Below are 8,286 nucleotides of genomic sequence, written 5' to 3'. Positions count from 1 at the left end.
TTTTGTTTGTAGCTGAAGGTTTGCTCTATATTTTCCCGTGCTCTAGCTTGCTCTGTATTCAGCCAAAGGCAGACCAGTTTTTTCTTAGTGAGATCGTCCATGTTGTTGCTCGCCACCAGGGACCATCCAAAGCCGGATACAAAACAGTCAAATTGGATCTGGAAAAATTAACTGACCAGCTAATCAGCTAGTCCCCGAGTTTTACCTGTAGCAGCCTCGGTCTCAACCATATCCCTGGTGACCAGAATTATGAGTATATCTATCGAGGCTTCCTGATAGGAAAAACCTTCAGTTCCTCCGGAGGCTCCGTCTCGCGCGTCCTCCGGATCGCGCATCGTCCGATCTGACCGATCGCTGGGTCAAATGCTTGCCACGTCCGCGCTCCTCGAGTACCTTATCTCTCCACGCGTCTCTCCCAGTACCACACGCTCCTTATCTCCTTCCACCTCCCCAAGCGGTTCACCATCCCCAATCGAGACAGAGCTCCACTATACAGTACACACAGCTCTACCGATGTCCCTCGCCAGTCGCCACCATAGCACGAGCTCGCGCCGCCGCTACCCTCGAGCTCGCCCTGCCGCCGGCCTCGAGCTCCCTCTGCCGTCGATCTCGAGCAGGTCCGGCGAGGTTTCTCTCCCTCCTACCTCCGGCGACTCGGAACTGCTGCTGAAAGCCGGCAAGCTCCATTAAATTTGGGAGCGTGCAGGGCCTGCAGTGTGGCCGCGCGCCGCCGGATTCTTCAAGTGGCTGGCGGCGGTGCTGGTCTGAGGTGCTGCTCCCATGGGCGGCCGCACCTGCCCCACGCTTGCCCGTCGATGCTTCAAGGGGTGGCCGGACCTGCTCCCACGGGCGGAGGCGTCGCTGCTGCAGCACGTCGCGGTGCTGCAAAGGGCAGAGGCAGGCACCTGAACTGCAAGCCCCGGCCCGGCCCCCAGAGCTGCAATGGGCAGCCAGCGGTGCTGCCAATGCCGGCGGCTTGTGCTACAGACATCGACCGGCGGAGCTACATACGGCGTGTGTCGTTGCTGCGAGTGGGCTGCGGCGGCGCTACCACCCATGTCCGGCGGTGCTACCAGCCATGGTCTGTGGAGCTGCCAACCGGTGGTGGCACTGCTACAATAGGTGTGCGGTGATGCTACCTTTGGCATGCGACGGTGATACCAGGAACCGGCGATGCTTCAAAGGCGCGCCGCTGGAGCTTCAATGGTGCGCCGCCGTAGCTTCAAAGGTGTACTGCCGGAGCTTCAAAGGTGCGCTGCTGGAGCTTCAATGGTGCGTCGCCGGTGCTGCAAAGGTGTACTGCCGGAGCTACAAGCGGCGACTGTCGGTCTTTCTCAGTGCCGTCTCCGTGCTGCAAGCCCGCCATGGAGAGTCGTCGGAGGTGCTGCAAGGCACCGATGCTACATGAGGGGCGGCGGCACTTCCCGCGCCACCGGAGTCCACGCTTTGCCGGCGAGATCCCTTGCCGGACTTCCTTCATCCGTCGGGAGGAAGGTGCGGCAAGTAAGCGCGCATGCCATGTGATGTGGAGATTTGTTTCTCTCTTTCCTCTTTTTTTTCTGTGTGGAATAAAAATAGATGCACATGGGGCGATGGTCCCGAAGTACACGTGTCACGACGGGGAGGCGGAGGTTCGAGAGGAATAATCCTCCGGAGGATTGTCAGCACGGCCCTTCCTGATACGCACTGCGGCCAAGTGAGATCGAGGCCTGTGGTTCCCATCCCCGTCATGCTGCCGGTAAGCGCTCCGTCACCACCACACGAAGCCGTCCTAAATTAAGTTAGTTAGGAATCCGCCATGGACATCGATGGAAACCCGGCTGGCGCCAATCCTGAGCTCGAGCTGCGGCAGGAAGTCGTCTTCCTCCCTTCGTTACCGGATGAGCACGTGGTGCACAAGGACACGGGCGGAACCATGACACAAGCAGCGATGGAGTCCAGAATCACAGCGAGGCTGGTCAGCTGTAAGCGGGGATGGCTGTAATGGCAGCGCGACGAAGCGGACAACGGCCGGCTGCATCCCTCTCGGCGCGGAAGCGGTTCGAACATGCATCGCTGCTTTTGTTGGCAAACTCCGGTCTTATTTGATCCTCACGCGATCTTTCCCTTCCGCTTCGTCGTGCAGGCACCCATCAGCGTCGCTTTCTTGTTGGCCACTGGCGGGCTTGACCCAGGAAGCGCCCGGACTCTGGCGAGCTCGGGCTCGCCCGGCGTGACCGCGCTGTAGTTTCTTCCTATGGTGTTCAATCCTGAAGCTGTGGCTCTTTTCCGTTCCATTGTCCGCGGTTCATCGGGTCGTGAGCCCAATGGCGCTGTCGCCCGGTGTGATGGCATTGTATCCTCCATATCTTCTGAGATGCACGATTTGGGCAGAGATAATTTTTCGGGATTTAAAGATCAACTCAATTCAGGCTCCGCCGCCTAGAGTTTTTGGTGCCAAGGATATGGAGAGGTCAGGGCGCGGTGGAATATATACTGCTAGGGCAGACGGAGGCAGACTTGATCACGCTATATACAAACCGAATACAACGTGAGCACGATTGGTCGCTTGGTGCCATGTAAACAAGCAACTCTCGAGACAATACACCGAAATAGACACCAACGGTACCATACCAACTGGCCGCAGCGGAAGAACATATCGAGTGGGCCTATTATCATTATCACCACAATTTAGACGTTGGGCTCAAATAAAAACTGGCCCAAGTGTGACACCAGGCAGCCACCTATTGCAATTTAATAGTAAAGATATATTGCATTTGCATACAAAGTTGTTGCACTGTTTGTTGTAGGATGAATTACACTGATTTGTTTTAGATGATCATCTGTCTAGGGTTATGCAGTCAATTCAACTTCCTACACAAATGTATAACTAGAAAAATGTGGCTGAGCTTGATTTCTACTAGGAAGTGAGGCGCGGCGCACGCCGCGCCGGTGGTGGCGCTGATCATGTGGTACTCTGTTTCCTTAGAAATAGCGGAAGGAGCTTTTTCCCAATTAGTGTGGGAGCTGGTAGAAATGGAAGCGCATGGTATTTCGATTGGGGAGAAGCTATAGTTGCTGGGGCGAGAGGTAGTCTAGCCTTAGCATATGGCGCAGCAGCGGATTCTTTTGCCAATGTCAGAGCGGCTGCGGCAGGTGCGTGGCAGACGGCGCTCCGGCTGTGGCGGCAATGGCGGAAGCGGCGGCAGATGGAGCAATATGTAATATGTGCTTATGAAGTGGCTTGTGACCATCGCCCTTACAGATTAGGGTAGTTCCTCTCCTGGGCAAGGCGGAAATTGGGAACAAATTTGTGACAACCTGAGTTTAACTGTCAGTTAGTTCAGCTCTCTGTAAGCTACAGTCTGCATTTGTCTAGTGAAATATCCCCATGCACAAAGGAATATAAGTTGTATAATTTAGACTGAGCACGATAAGCATAAGCAACAATTAGGTGCATAGACTAAACGGCTTCGAAGCATATAAGAGGAATCATATACTAAATGTGGTGAAAGCCAAACTTTATCATTTAACATATATACAGCGAGTGATACTACAACTGACAGAAACAGGATGCAGGTTGAACAGAGAGGAAAGATTAAACTGGTATACAACATCGGTTCTAGTGGCGATAGACACTGCCATACTACATACAGTTCACTGCTACCCTGTATGACAACGATGAAAGCTTAAGTCTTTTAGAGTAAAATGTTCAGGAGCTGGAGCTATGTCTCCTTGTACCCATACATCCAAAATTGAGCACGTACATTAGAAGGGGTAAACTCACAAACATGCTCCAAGTCAGCCAAGTCAGCCATATAGCTGTGCCCATAATCCTGTAGTCGTGAGTAGCTGACCATAGTTGCCAGAAATCTCATCCAGATATCGCTGTCCAAAATCCTGTAATTGTCTGAGCGTCTAACCACAAAAGAAATGGCAATGTATGTAGCCAAATACGAATGAGAGTTCTTTAAACCTCCTATAGATGAGAATGTTGTGCAATTCTTGGCGATAGAAGGGCAGTATGTCAATTGAGCGCATGGTCCCTCAAGAACCTGTTGCAATTTTCTTTTCATGCTAAGTACAATACATTGAAGGATATCTGGGAGGCACCGAAGCGTATGTAGCAGATCGCTGCATCCCAAATGCAGGTCAAACTTCTTCATTTTTTTCCCTGAAAACAGAGATTGTTAGGCAGCTTCCAAATAGACCACAGAACTGCAGAAGCACATATATTGATAATAGTGCATTTCATTTCGTCCCTGTTTAGAGCAAATATAATATCTTGGATACTTTCTCAGGTCACACTCTAAGGTGTCAGAAAAAATAGACCACGGTCTTAGAAATATCACCTTCAAAAAATAGATGATTCACAGACTCGAAATCGTAACACAACAAACATGTGTTCAGGGAGAATCATAAGAAGTCAGCACTGGTCAAATAACCGACCAAGAGAGAGAGAGAGGCTGCTCATGAAACAGAACTGGTTTCATCAACTTAACGCTTTAAAAGAAATCTGGGAGCCACCAAAGTGCGCATCCTGAAAACAAATTCAGAAATTGAGTTCAAAGGGAGTAGCCCCCAGTCTACCAATTTATATTTTCCCCATTTCCTAGAGACTATTTGTACAAAAGAGAGGCCCCAGCAGCCCACATATATTCTTTCCAGAAAGGGGATTTTTGGATTGAATTAGAGTAAAAAAGCAGTTGGGCTCATATTACATTTAACTGCATCTAGCCGGTCGAGTCCGTCATGTTCTAAGTCGCTGATGACATGCTGCTTTGATGTACTTGTTAAGTTGATTGAAAGATTAGTTTAGATCAAAAATTTGGGCCAATAAAATGACCTGCTGAAATTGGCTAAAACAGAACCTGAGAAAAAAAATTCCAAGCTTCTGGTAGAAATAAGGTAAGCCACTGCCTCTTCACCTCACTCAGTTAAGATATAACCAAAGGCTTATCTTTTTTCACATAAACATTATAACAGAAGGTTTTCCGCACATCCTGTCAGAGATAAATCTCAATAGATGGATGGCTTAGCTCCTATCTTCTTCAATGTTGAATAAGTTAGGATCTGAGGTGAATAAGCAAGTTGGAAAAATACTGAGCTTTTTATCATATTTCTTCAAATATTACCCGATGTTCTTGAAATTTGATGAAATGTACCATGGGCAGGACAGTCACACTGTTTGAGAAAACGATGGTACAGTCATATGTACAATACCAAACGGCGAAATCCACTAAATTAAATTGCACTGATATTTTCAATTGGAAAAATAGAAAAGAGCTTGTAAATACCTCTTCAAACATTACCCCAGTTAAAGGATTGTCTATGGTTAGCTAAACAGTCTTATCATCTGGATGTGTTATCAGCAAAACAGCCTAATCATACCCCAGGAAGGCAGGAACAATGCCAATGAGATCTTAAGCCTGTGAATGACCCTACCAAATTTAGTAAGAGGCATCAAAGTCACAATAAACCTCTTGTAATTCACATCCCATGCACGCCCCATCGCTGCCTCTCTTGTTTTCTCACGTCCCATTGCTGCCTATCTTGTTTTCTTATCTGCATACAGGGAGGAGATAGTGACACATTTTTTGCATATCCATATCCGTCTATATATCCCACTATCGGTACCAATTAGCAGAACTCAGAACACGATGTGTTTAACTTACTTTGAAGGAAGACATTAGCTAACTATACCAGGTAATTTCAGTAGTAATTTTAATTATAAACTTAATGATCACACAGATTTATTTTAAAAGAAAAGGCAGGAAACCAAAGGAGGTGGCACTGCATGAAACTTACAAACAACCTACAATGACATACAATAATCTAAGAGGAACTATTTTGTTGACTGCGAGAATAGACCTGGTTGATTTTGAAGAACCACAAGACTCCATTTGGTGACAATTCAATTAATTCATCATCCTGACCGAAATTTTCTTTACTTATACAGCCACGGTGGAAATGTATGAGTAATCACATCTGGTCTGAGGAACACACTAATTATGTCTTCCTTGCATTTCAGTGAACACCATGTCAGTCTATGAAATCACCAGAGAAATGTTAGCTACAAAGAGCAGGATCCACCACAGCTCATTTAGCCCCAACAGCGGTACTCAGACGAAATGATACAAATCTATCCGGAAGTTGTATGCTTTCATGCTGAGAATATGCGGCATCCATCTGCTCCTCCTCCATCTTCTCTATGCCCACTTGATCCTCTGCCCAGATTGAGTAAAAGACATAATTAATTTGCTGCTGTAAGTGGCTAAAAGAAGGGTCCAAGGTCCAGATTTTCCTAATGTTTATTTGCAGCCAGGCCATGCATCAGCCAAGCAAATTAACCAACGTAGTTAGGAAAAATAAGCTACCAATACACTGGAATTGAAGTGAGAGAAAGAAAGTAATACCTGGCCTGATGCACTGTCCGTACTCCAATCATCTATCTAGCCGCCACATCCAATATGCCCATTTCACCAAACAAAAATCCCCAAAATTCACAGGAAGAACATGAACAGAAAAGTAAAAGCATATGAGAAGATTCCAACATCGGAGTTCGAGCTCACACGGTGTCGCAGCGTCTCCATCCTCGCTGTTGTCGAGGCCGTCTCCGCCGCCGCTGCACACGTTTTTGGATGAGAGAGAGGAGACCGGAGAGAGAAAACAGAGGGAAGGAAGGAGCGGTCAGCAGACGCGGGACTCGCACGACACAGCCAGGCACTTGACGGGCTCCTCCAGCCAACGCCGCCCCCCTCGGCCTGGCTCCCACCGACGCCTGCTGAGGCCCCCGGCGCTGCTCCTCCAGGTACGCCTTCATGGAGCATCAGCCCATGGTCGTGGCGGCTGACGGGCAGAACTGGCGAAACCCTATGTCATCCCTGCCGCCAAGATTGGGTAGGGCGGGAGAAACTTCCAGGGGAGGGAGGTGGAGGTGAAGATTAGGTAGGGAGGTGGAGGAAATCAATAGGAGAGATGATCTGGGGAAGAGTCGAGAGAGTACCGGACACGCTCGTCGATTCCAGACGTCGTATCTGTTCCGTGATGGGTCCCACCACCGCTTTGACCATCTGAACGAAGACCCACGTGATCACCAGGGATTTTACACGGGAAGAAAAAAGTGAAGAGAAACCCACACGCCATCAGTCTACAGTAAAAATTCTACCGTGTCAAATTTTGATTGGATGCAAATGTACCATGAACAGTACCTAAAACATTGTGGTTCCAGCAAATGGGGTTAACTTTTATATATAGTAATGTACCATGAACAGTACCTAAAACATTGTGGTTCCAGCAAATGGGGTTAACTTTTATATATAGTACTAGGAAGTTTGCGGCGCGGCGCACGCCGCGCCCGTGCTGTCTAGGATGTGGGTGGTGTAGTTTGTGTTTGACAGCAACCGATGGTCATATATGTAAAGGTGTCATCTCTGTTGCTACATCAGCTATTGGTCTTCTTCATTTTTTTGTTGTTGGCCCATACAGTTTCCTTTCGTTGTATTCAGTTTCACCGATCTTTGGTTCGTCTCAGGCTCCTCCACTTTAGAATAAATATAACCAAAGCCCCGCCACAACTAATTTAGGGCAAAAGGGGTATATGGTGTGACATATACCGGTTCATACTTAAATCCGCTAATGAAACATTAGAAGCAGTAAATATGTTGTCTTATTGCATACGGTGGCCAGAGGCGATATTTGGCCACTTCGTCGATTGGTTTGGTTAAAAGCGACTGCCTAGGCTTTCCTGGTTAGCCTGGCTTGCATAAGTTTTTTGCATTTGAGCAGTGTCACTATTTCTCCTAGGTATGTATTTTCTAATAGTGTCAGAACCACTCCCTACATGAATGCATCACAATAAGAATCACCCAAGTACATGCATCACCAAATTTACCTTGCATATTTGTACCACACAAACATAATTCCAGTGCAACAAAAGCAGTTCACAATAATAATCATGTTAATGCAAATAGAATCAATTACTCGAAGAAGTTAGAAGCACCTGGTTAATTCATTCCAACAAAGCCATTATTTGCAATAATGTAGATCTACATAAGAGAACCACGCAAGCCAACCTAAATGGTCCCTGTCTCACTTATCTATCTATGCTAAAATTCATTTTTCCAAATAATGAAAAGAAAGCACAGAAATAGGTCGGGTACAGATAATTAGAAGCTGAGAATCAAGACAGACTATTTATTCTTTTCTCAAAGCTGTAAAGAAAACACTATCAGCATGGTAACAGAAGGATTTTACGCTCTGGACACCAAATATCATTCTTTCTATGCATTTTTCTTTGAGATGTGT

The 8,286-nt window shown here is 47.4% G+C and overlaps 1 long non-coding RNA gene across 4 annotated transcripts; it reads right to left on the bottom strand.

Moving 5' to 3' along the window:
- Window positions 1–3,553: 3,553 nt before the first annotated feature.
- On the bottom strand, window positions 3,554–6,976 carry LOC124702985. Of its 4 annotated transcripts, XR_007002862.1 has the most exons (6): window positions 6,396–6,976; window positions 5,851–6,206; window positions 5,460–5,544; window positions 5,277–5,360; window positions 4,373–5,163; window positions 3,554–4,331 (listed from the first exon to the last, which is right to left on the bottom strand). It is a non-coding gene; the product is annotated as an uncharacterized LOC124702985 (long non-coding RNA). The 4 variants fall into 4 exon arrangements; XR_007002857.1 differs by having other exon boundaries at window positions 5,277–5,544; XR_007002858.1 differs by having other exon boundaries at window positions 4,373–5,360.
- Between the last annotated feature and the right edge of the window lie 1,310 nt (window positions 6,977–8,286).

This window comes from Lolium rigidum, chromosome 1 (assembly GCF_022539505.1).
Source record: "Lolium rigidum isolate FL_2022 chromosome 1, APGP_CSIRO_Lrig_0.1, whole genome shotgun sequence".
Taxonomy (NCBI): Eukaryota; Viridiplantae; Streptophyta; class Magnoliopsida; order Poales; family Poaceae; genus Lolium; species Lolium rigidum.
This window is presented reverse-complemented; position numbering and strand designations above follow the sequence as displayed.